Source organism: Trachypithecus francoisi, unplaced genomic scaffold (assembly GCF_009764315.1).
Source record: "Trachypithecus francoisi isolate TF-2019V2 unplaced genomic scaffold, Tfra_2.0 Lachesis_group5, whole genome shotgun sequence".
Classification (NCBI taxonomy): Eukaryota; Metazoa; Chordata; class Mammalia; order Primates; family Cercopithecidae; genus Trachypithecus; species Trachypithecus francoisi.
In genome coordinates this window covers 933,972-947,444 of record NW_022681470.1, presented here as the reverse complement: position 1 = coordinate 947,444, position 13,473 = coordinate 933,972, and the positions used below count along the sequence as shown (strand labels likewise).

Genomic DNA, 13,473 nt, shown 5'->3' with positions numbered 1-13,473 from the left:
CAGGTCTGCTGGAGTTTGCTGGAGGCCCGCTCCAGACCCTGTTTGCCTCATTATCACCAGCAGAGGTTGCAAAACAGCAAAGATTGCTGCCTGTTCATTCCTCTGGAAGTGTCATCCAAGAGAAGCACCCACCAGATGCCAGATCGGGCTCTCCTGTATGAGGTGTTTGTCAACCCCTGCTGGGAGGTGTCTCCCAGTCAGAAGGCATGGGTGTCAGGGACCCACTTGAGGAGACAGCCTGTTCCTTAGCAGAGCTTGAGCACTGTGTTGGGAGATCCACTGCACTCTTTGGAGCTGGCAGGCAGAAAGGTTTAAGTCTGCTGAAGCTGCGCCCACCGACACCCCTTCCCCCAGGTGCTCTGTCCCAAGGAGATGGGAGTTTTATCTATAAGCCCCTGACTGGGGCTGTTGCCTTTCTTTCAGAAATGCCCTGCCCAGAGAGGAGCAATCTAGAGAGGCAGTCTGGCTACAGTGGCTTTGCCGAGCTGTGGTGGACTCTGCCTAGTTCAAATTTCCTGGTGGTTTTAACACTGTGAGAGGAAAGCCGCCTACTCAAGCCTCAGTAATGGCAGACACTCCTCCCCCCACCAAGCTCAAGCGTCCCAGGTCACCTTCAGACTGCTGTACTGAGAGTGAGAATTTCAAGTCAGTGTTAGCTTGCTGGGTTCCACAGGGGTGGGATCCACTGAGGTAGACCACTTGGCTTCCTGGCTTCAGCCCCCTTTCCAGGGCAGTGAACAGTTCTGTCTCACTGGCATTCAGGTGCCACTGGGGTACAAAAGAAACCTCCTGCAGTTAGCTTGGTGTCTGCCCAAACGGCCACCCAGTTTTGTGCTTGAAACCCAGGGCCCTGGTGGCACAGGCACCCGAGGGAATCTCCTGGTCTGTGGGTTGCGGAGACAGTGGGAAAAGCGTAGTACCTGGGGCTGCAGTGCACCATCCCTCAGGGCACAGTCTCTTGCGGCTTCCCTTGGCTAGGAGAGGGATTTCCCTGACCCATTGAGCTTCCTGGGTGAGGCAATGCTCCACCCTCTTTCTGCTCACACTCCATGGGCTGCACCCACTTTCTAACCAGTCCCAATGAGATTAGCTGGGTACGTCAGTTGGAAATGCAGAAATCACCCGCCTTCTGCGTTGATGTTGATGGGAGCTGCAGACCAGAACTGTTCCTATTTGGCCATCTTGCCAGTGACCACCCGCCCTCCGCGCACTTTTTTTTTTTTTTTGGATGGAGTCTCCCTCTGTGGCCAGGCTGGAGTGCAGTGGTGTGATCTCGGCTTACTGCAACCTCCACCTCTCGGGTTCAAGCCATTCTCCTGCCTCAGCCTCCCAAGTAGCTGGGATTACAGGTGCATGCCACCATGCCCAGCTAATTTTTGTAGTTTTAGTAGGGACAGGGTTTCACCATGTTGGCCAGGATGGTCTTGATCTCTTGACCTCTTGATCCGCCCAACTTGGCCTCCCAAAGTGCTGGGATTACAGGCATGAGCCACCACTCCCAGACTGGATATCTCCTTTTAAGAATTGTCTATTCATGTCTTTAGCCCACTTTTTTTTTCTCTCACTGGTTTGAGTGCTTTGTAGATTTTAGATATTAGTCCTTTGTCAGATGTATTATATATTGTGAAGACTTTCTCCTACTCTGTCAGTTGTTTGTTAACTCTATTTCTTTTGCTGTGCAGAAGCTTTTTAGTTTACCTAAGTGCCATCTAGTTATCTTTGTTTTTGTTCCATTTGCTTTTAGGTTCTTGGTCATGAAGTCTTTGCCTAAGCCGATGGGTTTTTCCAATGTTACCTCAAAGAATCTTTATGGTTTCAGGTCTTAGATTTAAGTCTTTGATCCATCTTGAGTTTTTTTTTTTTATATAAAGTGAGAGATGAGGATCCAGTTTCATTCTACACGTGACTTGCCAATTATCCCAGCACTATTTGTTGAATAGGGTGTCCTTTCCCACTTTATGTTTTGTTTGCGTTGTCAAAGATCAATTGACTGTAAGTATTTGGCTTTATTTATGGGTTCTCTATTTTGTTCCATTGGTCTATGTCCCTATTTTTTATACCAGTATCATGCTATTTTGGTGACTATTGCCTTATAGTATAGTTTGAAGTCAGGTAACATAATGCCTCCAGATTTGTTCTTTTTGCTTTGTCTTGCTTTGTCTATATGGGCTCTTTTTTGGTTCCATATAAATTTTAGGACTGTTTTTTCTAGTTCTGTGAAGAGAGAAGGTGGTATTTTGATGAGAATTGCATTGAACTTGTAGATTGCTTTTGGCAATATGGTCATTTTCACGATATTGATTCTACCCATCCATGAACATGGGATGTGTTTCCATTTGTTTGTGTCAACGTCATTATTTTTAAAATGCTGCCATTTGACTATCACAGAACCAGAATATGTGGACTATGAACCACATGAAAGCTAAGGAGCCACCAGACAAAGCAGCCAGATAATGAGGTAAGTAATGAGAGCATGGAAAATGAATAAAAGCCTTTCAAATCTCTGACAAAGTAACTGAAGACAAGGACTTTTCCCCTGTGTGAAGTTTGTGGTTGACACATTGTGGCACTGCAACAGTAATTTTAATTTTTAATATGCAAGAATATATTTAGAAATACAGTTTAAAATGTTTAAGAAAAAGGAATGGTAACTGATTAATATAAAATAACTCTGTACCTTGATGAGGTCCTTGTAGGTCCAACAGCTTTCTGTGTTAATAGACGTAGTGTATTATTCCATTCTCACACTACTAGAAAGAACTACCAGAGACAGGGCAATTTATGAAGAAAAGAGGTTTAATTGACTCCCAGTTCTGCAGGCTGTACAGGAATCATGACTAGGAGGTCTTAGGAAACTTACAATCATGGTGGAAGGCGAAGGGGAAGCAAGCACTCTTAACATGATGGAGCAGGAGCAGAAGGAGGTGCCACACACTTTTAAAGAGCCAGATCTTGTGAGAACTCATTCACTATCATGAGAACAGCAAGGAAGCAATCTGCCCCCATGATCCAGTCACCTCTCACTAGGCCCCTCGTCCAATTCAATGTGAGATTTGGGTGGCGACACAAATCCAAGCTGTATCACATAGCAGTGATCAGACTCAGGAAGCACATTTATTATACTGACCACACCTACACTTAGTTAGCTGATAAGACTGCTATCTGTTGGCTGAGAGGGGAGGAGACCCAAAGAAGTACCAGAATATTGTCATTTAGGGTATGATGTTTAGGCTGTTAGGTGGACAGCAAAAATGGCAGAGGAGGGTAGGGTGGTACAATGAGTGATAGATGATCCGATGTGAATCGAAGGCCTGAAAACTACAAGAACAGGTGTGTTTTGCCACCTACAGTAGGAACACTCATGTCAATAAGGCAGGACCACTCCTTCTTGTGTATTTCTGAAAACACAGGAATTCCTAATCTCTCATTCCCTCTTTTCTAAATGTCATAAGACAATTTGTAGTCCTGTGTTGACATTATGGATTTTGGTTTAGAGTTTAGACATTTAAAAGATACTGGACCCTAGGTCTGTGACAGTGCAGTTAGTGAACACAGGTGATGAGTATCGAACAACTTGAGTAAATGATTCCTTGTGTCCATGTTACAACTTTCAAGTTCCAATTCATGCCGACTTAGTTTAGTTCTAGATGTGTATTCTCATGATGATATCTGTAGATACAATATGCTCATAATAGATTGTTTCCAAACTGTCCCTTAAACTGGTTTCTCTGTAACTTTCATGTTGTTTTTTAAAAAAACCCCAGATCTAATTGCACTTTATATACGGCTAGAGATCAGACAGTAACCCTTTTCTGAGTTTAAGGTCTACAGTCCTTTCAGATTAGACCTCAAATGGACACATCCTGTACCTGTACAGCAGAGCTCTGGAAAACCAGAGGGATGTAATTGTAACCCTCTGTTTACACTGCATCCTTACTTCTTCAGCAGCTGAGTCCTTGTCAAGCCAAAAGCAGTGATAGTAGAAAATTATATTTGTACAGCCAACATTTAATTGTTGACATACAGAAAATACTTTTTTTCAGTTAATTTCTTAATTATAGGTGAGATCTACGTTCCCAGCCCAAATACTCGATGAATGTCTATTAAATAATGTGAACATTTAGTTTGCTTTCACTGAAGGAGTGCAGGTCATAAGACACACTTACTGCCAAAATAAACCTCTGCAATGATCCTGATTGTTCTGTTTAACTGATCTCTGGGCACTGTATAATATTGACTGGAAAGGCACAAAAGAACATTCCTTGCTTTTCTGCTCTTTTGTGAGTGGATATGGCAAGGAAGAAAATCCTTTCACCTTTGCACAATCAAAGCTGCTTTTGGTCTTTTGGATAATGCCAGACTAATCACTGAGTAAGAAGACTGGACCAAATCTTTAACAATTCAGAGGAAAATGAATTCAGGGCTCCCTTATTCTCAAGGGCCCCCAGGCTATTTTCCGCAAAATGTACAGGTATTGTGGGTAACTTATTACTAGGTGTCTTGTCTCTTTCCTGTCTAAACCTGCAGTTCACAGTGCAAGGCTGGCACAGAGTGTGAGACAATACTCTTTATGCAGTGGATTTTAAATCATTGGAACACAGAAGTGTAAAATGTGGAAACGTGAGAGCTGATCATATTAATTGAAGCTATTGTTCCACAAATTTTAGGAGATTGTATCCAGTAGCAGAGAAATTGGTTCATGGTTAGTAGATTCTGACAAAACATTGGTTTTTATATTATTTACTTTCTGAAAAGTGTGTTTAAAAAATTTTTATTTTTAAAGGTCTATCCAGTTAACTTGCTTGACTAGATCAGACTGCTGAGAAAAAAGTTTTAGCTTCCTTCTCTTCACAAATATCTTTACTTAAACGTCTTGCCCTTCACTGCTAGATAATCAGCAGGCAAGAGAGACTTGCTAAAAACTGTGGGTGGTGGAAAGGATCCTCCGCACTGAGAGTACAGAACAACACATGCCCTTTTCTAATCATTGTGTGTGCGGAATTGGTGGGTTCTTGGTCTCACTGACTTCAAGAATGAAGCTGCGGACACTCGCGGTGAGTGCTACAGTTCTTAAAGATGGTGTGTCCAGAGTTTGTTCCTTCAGATGTTCAGACATGTCTGGAGCTTCTTCCTTCTGGTGGGTTCATGGTCTCGCTATCAGGAGTGAAGCTGCAGACCTTCCTGATGTTACAGCTCTTAAACGCAGCACGTCTGGAGTTGTTCATTCTTCCCGGTGGGTTCATGGTGTCGTTGGCTTCAGGAGTGAAGCTACAGGCCTTCCCGGTGAGTGTTACAGCTCATAAAGGCAGCATGGACCCAAAGAGTGAGCAGCAGCAAGATTTATGGCAAAAAGCAAAAGCACAAAGCTTCCACAGTCTGGAAGGGGACCCCAGCAGGTTGCCACTCCTCGCTGGGGCAGCCTGCTTTTATTCCCTTATCTGACCCCACCCACATCCTGCTGATTGGTCCATTTTACGGAGAGCTGATTGGTCCCTTTTACAGAGTGCTGATTGGTGCGTTTACAATCCTTGAGCTAGACACTGCTAGACAGAAAAGTTCTCTTAGTCCCCACTAGGTTAGCTAGACACAGAGTTAGCCAGATACAGAGTACCAATTGGTGTATTTATAAACCTTGAGCTAGGCACAGAGGACTGATTGGTGTATTTACAAACCCTGAGCTAGACAGAGTGCTGATTGGTGTATTTAGGATCCTCTAGCTAGACATAAAAGTTCTCCAAGTCCCCACCAGATTAGCTAGATACAGAGTGCTGATTGGTGCACATACAATCCTCTTGCTAGATACAAAAGATACTCCAAGTCCCCATCAGGCTCAGGAGCCCAGCTGGCTTCACCTAGTGGATCCTGCAGGGGGCTGCAGGCAGAGCTGCCCGCCACTCCCGAGGCGGGCCTGCACTCCTCAGCCCTTGGGCTGTCCATGGGACTGGGCGCCACGGAGCAGGGGGCGGCGTCCATCGGGGAGGCTCCGGCGGGATGGAAACCCACCGCAGGCGGGGAGGTCGGACAGGGCAGGCTGCGGGTCCCGACCCCTGCCCTGCGGGTAGGCGGCTGAGGCTCCGTGAGAATTGGACCACAGCGCCGGCGGACAGGCACTGCTGGGGTACCCCGTGCAGCCTGTGCAGCTGCTGGCCCGGGTGCTAAGCCCCTCACTGCCCTGGGCCGGTGGCGCCAGCCGGCCGCTCCGTGTGCGGGCCCGCAGAGCCCGTCAGAACTCACTGGCCCGCGAGCGCCGCGCGCAGCCCCGGTTCCCGCCCGCGCCTCTCCCTCCACACTTCCCGGCAAGCAGAGGGAGGCGGCTCCGGCCTCAGCCGGCCCACAGAGAGGCTCCCACGTGCCGCGGCGGGCTGAAGGGCTCCTCAAGCGCCGCCAGAGTGGAGGCCGAGGCGGCGCTGAGAGTGAGGGCTGCTAGCACATTGTCACCTCTCAATTGCGCCCGTGAACCTCTCTAAATAGGCAAATGAGACCAAGGGTGATGGAGGGTCAATGAGAGCTCGCGGGGAGACGCCATTCTGCTGGGGTTCTGGAGAGGCCAAAGCTGAAGACGGTCCTGTTTGTGGTCGGCACGGCCTTTTACTTTCTGGCCATTACTGGCAACTGCACCAACCTCCTCCTCTCCCTGGCGGAGCCTCCACTAAACACTCCCGCTTCCTCAGCGACCGGGCCCTCCTCCACCTCCTGCCACTGTACTCGCAGCTTCCCCCAAGTGCTGGTTAACCTCGGGGGCTCAAGCAACTCCATGGCCCGCGGGGGTGAGAGGGGCGGCCCTCTGGGGCCTCTGGCTCCGGCTCTGGCCTGGCCGCGCCGGCTCCGGGGGCTGCTGTTTCGCCCTGAGGTCGCCGCGTACACGTACCTGGGGCGGTGCGGTCACCGCCGCTTCAGCCAATTCGTGTGTGTGACGCCGGCCATCACCGCATTTCCGCGTAGACCGGCCGGGTGGAAGGCCGGCTTTCCTCGGCCACCCTCGCCGTCCTACGGCGCCTCTCGCGCGACTTGGCCTGGGCCCCTCGGGGTCGGCACACTGATGCGCATGCGGTCTCAGCGCCCGGCCCTCCCGCGCGGCTGCCACGCTTTCTACAGCACCGCAGTCTGCGCGAGCGCCGCACCCGCTTCAACTGCCTGTAACCGCCGCTGAATTCCCTCATCCACACGCTGAGAGGACTAGAAAGGCGCACTGGGGAAGGCTCGCGGGAAAGCCCGCAGCCGCTGGACGCGGGAGGACATGGAGGTAGGCGGGAGCATTCACCCGGTGATTCCGTGTGGTGCGCGAAGCGTTTTCTCTTCAGGACAGCACTGCACAATGGCATCCATTAATAAAACGGTGGAGAACGGGCGCCGAGGTGCTCGCCTGCAATCCCAGCGCTTTGGGAGGCCAAAGCGGGCGGGTTGATTGAGCTCAACAGTTGCATACCAGCCTGGGCAACACGGCGAGACCCCATGCTACCAGAAATTTTAAAAATTAGCCAGGCGTAGTGGCGCCTACCTTTAGTCCTAGTTACTTGGGAGGCTGAAGCGGGAGGATCGCTTGAGCCCAGGAGTTTGAGGCTTCAGTGAGCTCTAATCACACCGCTGCACTCCAGCCTGGGCAACTGAGCAAAACCCTATCTCTGAAACAAGAAAAAAGTGGCAGGGATGTGAATGTGAATGGAGCAAGGCGTTCTCTCTTTCAGGGGTCTCAGACTTTGTATCTTTGCTTGCAGGTGGACTGACTCTCCCATGTCCTTCAAAGTTAATTGCAAAAGAGTTCGTTGCAAGAGATGATGTGCTGGTGGAAAGAGAGATACTGCTTCCTCTTTCCTTAGTGGCGTTTTACAGGCAGATAATGACTGCTTTGCAGCTCACTTGTGACTCTGATTCCACTGAGCGGTAATGTCAATATTAGATCAGATACAAGAGTAAGGAGACAGCATGGCAGAAACGCACGTGTGTGTCCGTGGGGAGTGTTTTCTGGGGTACACTTTTTACTTCCTACTGGCCCTTTTGTTCTGAATTTTCCAGACCCCTGTGCAGATGACACTGTTACTTCCTCAGGCTGTTGCCTGTCCCCTCAGGCCCTAAGCAGGTAACATGTACCTGCCTAAGAGCAGTGTTTCCTTTATATTTCAGGTTATATGCCACTTACATCAATTTAAAGAATGCGGCAAACATTTGTTATTCTAGGTTAGCATAAAATGGATTAGAAAATTTCACAGAGGACTATGCATGGTAGTGAGTCAGTTGTGTGTATGTGTGTGTGAAATATGTTTCTTACACCGATAGAAAAGTTTGAAAGTCACTGCTTTAGAGCTTTAGAGAGTTTCTGTTGGAACAAGCTTCCAAGCAACCCATACGTCTGTACTAGAGGAAAATCTAGGAATATCACTTTAAGGAAACATAGGGTCGTGTGTAGCAAGATACGGATTCGAAGAGTGTGTAGAGCAAGGAAATCATAGCTGCTTAATATGGGAAGGTTTGCCAGGATAAATGATGATGATACGTTGACAGTGATAATGTTAATCATGCTAATTATGATAAAAATGAAACTATTTTTTCAACTCATGCATTTTCACCTTTTGACAATTATGAAGTAGGAACATTTTAAGATCTAGTGGCAAGTCATAGTTTTTACTTCATATTTTCCTTTAAAATTTACACTAAAAAACAAAGGTGAGCTTCTCTGATTACTCTAAAAATAAATGAAATTGCAAATATTTCCATGAACTACTTATGCTTAGTTCCTGTAATGGCTAGTTTTGTGTCAACGTGACTAGATTGTAGTACTCAGATACTTGGTCAAATACCAGTCTGAGTGTGGCTGTGAAAGTATTTTTTTCAGATGACATTAACATTTAGATCAGTAGACTTTGAGTAAAGTAGATTACCCTCCATGATGTGGATGGGCCTGATCCAATTCAGTAGAAGGCCTTAAGAGAAAACAAACTGAGGTCCTACAAGGAAGGAAGAGTTCTTGCATCTGCTTTCAAGCTATAGCTGTAACATCAACTTTTCTTGGAGTCTCCAGCCTTCCCTGAAGAGTTCTGATTTGCCAACCCCCACAGTTGAGTTAGCCGGTTTCTTCAAATAAGTACCTTCGTCTCTTCACACACACACACACCACACACACACACACACACGCTCCCCTACACCCCTTCTGTTGATTCTGTTTCTCTGGAGAGCCCTCACTAACGCAGTTGTACTACAAACTTCCCAGAAGTTACAGAAAATAAAGCACATCTTGATCAAATTTGGATACGTTTTTGCCTTTTTTAAAAGCCCCTAAACTCTTTAGGTTAATGCATAGTTTTCAGATTTCGTTTCTCATGTTCAAATAGCTGTTTCTTCAAGCAGGACAATCTTTCCTTATATTTTCAGCTCAGATTTCCCCACTGGATTATTAGAGGTTAAAAAAATTATGGACATTGCAAAAGGAAAAGGGGAAACCAACTTATGTCTATACTACTTTATCTTCTGATTTCTGAAAGTGAAAAGAAGTTTGTTGCAATTTTTCTTTTTCTGTGTTTCTTATTAAGCCTCTGAATTTTTCACTACTTTGTCTTATAGTTTTAGTATGCTTAGCCTGGTGTGTGCTAGACATTACCTCTGGCACTACACCACATGCATTTACTGTGGGCCTATATAAACTTAGTCAAGCAACTGTGTTAGAAAAAAAATTTTATTCTGTGGTGAAATAAATCTTTTAGATTTTGAATTTATATTCTTCCTTTTTTTTTTTTTTGCAAGGAGAAAATCCTGTAGGCACCTTTCTAACCATCCACCCAACTAGGAATTGGGAATACAAAAAAATTAAGAATCCACTCAATTTTTATATACCTGCACTATTAATTATAACAGGATTGATGAGACTGTTACAAGGTTGTAAGCATTTTCAACCGTTTAAGAAAAACATAATGTATAACTTTTAATGAGAATTTTTTCTGAGTGCTCTAACAAATACAGCTTCACATTGCTAACACTCAGTCTAGTTTTAGAAAATATATATGAAATCCTCTGTATTGTATCAAAAATGTTTATCGTTTTTAGTAAATAAATGTAGAGATTACTACAAGATACGGAATAAGAATGAGTAGCTGAATATTTCAATAGTTCTATGTAGCCATTCTCTAAGCATACTTCTTTGCTTTCTAAACAAAAGGAAATCATTAAACAAATCTTCCTACTCAAAGGCTTTTGTGTGGACAGTCTTCTCAAGGTTTGCTGTTAAATATGATTCAACTGTGGATATGGTTTCAAACAGAATCGTTTTATTCCATATAACTTCACTACCCTTTGGCTTTGTTTTCTTTTCTTAATATCAGAAACTTGGTCTAAGTAATGATTAATTTGATAACGATGATTTTGGCAAAAATGCCAATGTTGATGATGCTGAGGATGAAGTAACAATCTTTCTATATGCGGAGATTATATATTTTCTTGTTTTCTTTATCCTTTTCCTTTGATAGCCCAAATCTCTTCATTTTCTGGACCTTAAATTAAGGAAACTCATGGGCAATCGGAATAAAAACCCCAAGGGGGGTAGTATTGTCTTGTGGTATTGGTCTTGGTCCTAAGCAAGGACCAAGTGACCTTTCCCAGGGACTAAGAGGAAGCTGATGGTTGTCACATCTCAGTTCATTTTATTTCATATAGAGCAGGAGTTGGCAATTGAAGAAGCTCCATCTACTGTTTGTCAGTAGCTCTTGCTCTGCAGTTTGGGGTTGGCAACCTCCTACAGAACAGATGTCCTGTCAACCTATATACACTTTATCTCCTTTGAACCACTGTAGTTTTGATCTCTGTTACAGCAGTGTAATAAGTAATAATCAAGACCTATATGAAGAAAACTGGAAATCTTTCCTGAAGCAATAAAAGATCTACATATATATATAGACAGGCATAATTCCTAACATTCATTGAGGTTTTACTGTGCTAGTCACTGTATTGAGTACCAATTTCTCGTTACTTAATTCTCTACAGAAACCCTTCAAGACTGGTGTTTTTGCCACCCTTTACAGATAAAGGCAGCAGGGTTCAGAGAGATGGGTTTATTGACCAAGGACTCATAGTCAAGTGAGGCATCAGGACCCATAGCAAGTGCTTACTCAATGACATGATCCCACCCCCGTGCTTCATTATCCACACGGAAGTCTTGGTCCTGCAAACATGGTAAATTTTCCAGACGTTAACTTAAAAATGTGGTTCAATACCAACCACAGTCCCAATAAGATATTGTTTTGGGTTAGGAGGAAACTAGTTGTGACTTTAACCTGGTAGAGCAGAATATAGTGGCAATCATGAAAAGTCTAAATTAGAAAAATAGATAACGATTGATGCCTTGTTCTACTAGATGACAAAATATACTATACATCAACAGCTATTAAAGTGTGTTACAAATGTGAATAAATGAGACAAAATAAATGAATAAATATTAATAGAATTGATATTCCTGAAACAAATTTGCACACATATGAAATTTTGAATATGGTAAAGATATAATTTGAAGCTAATAACAAAAATACAGCTAGTGAAATAAATTGTTTTGGGACTATTGACTGAACATTTGGAAAATAATAACATCTGTCTTACACACACATACACACACACTCTCTCTCTGCAGATACAGCGAATTGAAAACCTAAACATAAAATAGAAACCCGTAAAACGAGAAGATAAATACAATCTGGAAGATCAGAGGCCATTTCTAAGCATAACTCCAGGCATAAAGGCTTATCATGCCCTTTACTTCTTCCAAATAGTCTGAAAATATGAAATTCCATGCGTCTAGGACCTCTTAAGACATTTATTACCTGGGCCTGAGGGATCTCTCAGACCTCACTTGCTGCCATTCTTTCCCTTACTCTTTTTCAGCCACAACAGCCTTTCAACACATGAAGCCCTTCCTCTTCCAAAGCCTTGATACTGGCTACTCCCTCCCCTTGGGATGCCCTCCATACTCATGCTGTGTGACTTCCTCCTTCATTTCAGGGGAGAACTCAAATGGCAGCCCCTAGACCTCATGTCACCTTCTCCAGGCTTACCCTGCATGGCGGTTGATCATATCTCTTCTTAACCGACATTCTCATTTGCTTCCTTTGTTGATGAGTATTCTCTCTTCTTGGAACTTTTGCATCCCATGAAAGCAGGGATATCAGTTATTTATTCCTGCATCTTCAGCCTTCAGTACAGGCCACATACATAAATGATGTTTAAATAATAATTCATGTCTTTGAATGAAATAGCAGTTCCACAACTAGAAGGCATAAAGGCATGATTGATAGAGTTTAATACATATAACATTTAAAACTTTTGTACCACAAAGGAAACAAACAAACAAAACATAGCAAAAGGATAAATGTCCCACTAGAAAAACGATTCAACACTTATATGATGACAAAGATGTGTAGAATTATATGTCAAGTACCACTACAAATCAGTAAGCAAAAGTATAAAACAATGAAAATGTAAGAAAAAACAATTTATTGAAGAAATGCAAATAGCCCCCAAACATACCAGAAGATGTTAAACCTCACTAATGGTTAAATCAATGCCAAATAAAATGATACTGAGGTAAGATTTATAAGTAAAACTAAAGTTACTGACAAAATCAAATGTTAGTGAAATTGTGAGAATATATGCCTTTGTACACATTATTGGCAAAAGTATGAATTTGGTCTCTGAAGGGAAATATAAATATGTCCACATAATGTCAACATATTCTCTCCCATTATTATTGTATGGGAGTCTAAGTCTCTTTGTAAGTCTCTAAGGACTTGCTTTATGAATCTGGGTGCTCCTGTATTGGGTGCATATATATTTAGGATAGTTAGCTCTTCCTGTTGAATTGATCCCTTTACCATTATGTAATGGCCTTCTTTGTCTCTTTTGATCTTTGATGGTTTAAAGTCTGTTTTATCAGAGACTAGTATTGCAACCCCTGCTTTTTTTTTGTTCTCCATTTGCTTGGTAGATCTTCCTCCATCCCTTTATTTTGAGCCTATGTATGTCTCTGCATGTGAGATGGGTCTCCTGAATACAGCAGACTGATGGGTCTTGACTCTATCCAGTTTGCCAGTCTGTGTCTTTTAATTGGAGCATTTAGTCCATTGACATTTAAGGTTAATATTGTTATGTGTGAACTTGATCCTGTCATTATGATATGAACTGGTTATTTTGCTCGTTAGTTGATGCAGTTTCTTCCTAGCCTCGATGGTCTTTACATTTTGGCATGTTTTTGCAATGGCTGGTACCGGTTGCTCCTTTCCATGTTTAGGGCTTCCTTCAGGGTCTCTTGTAAGGCAGGCCTGGTGGTGACAAAATCTCGAAGCATTTGCTTATCTGTGAAGGATTTTCTTTCTCCTTCACTGATGAAGCTTAGTTTGGCTGGATATGAAATTCTGGGTTTAAAATTCTTTTCTTTAAGAACGTTGAATATTGGCCCCCACTCTCTTCTGGCTTGTAGAGTTGCTGCCGAGAGATCTGCTG

General features: G+C 43.8%; 1 long non-coding RNA gene across 1 annotated transcript in view; it reads right to left on the bottom strand.

Annotated features, from left to right (window-relative positions):
* LOC117075101 overlaps positions 1-7,021 on the bottom strand; it is a 64,220-nt gene extending 57,199 nt beyond the window's left edge. Inside the window, exon 1 of the long non-coding RNA XR_004433845.1 lies at positions 6,869-7,021. This is a non-coding gene — a long non-coding RNA (uncharacterized LOC117075101). The remainder of the gene's footprint in view (positions 1-6,868) is intronic.
* Between the last annotated feature and the right edge of the window lie 6,452 nt (positions 7,022-13,473).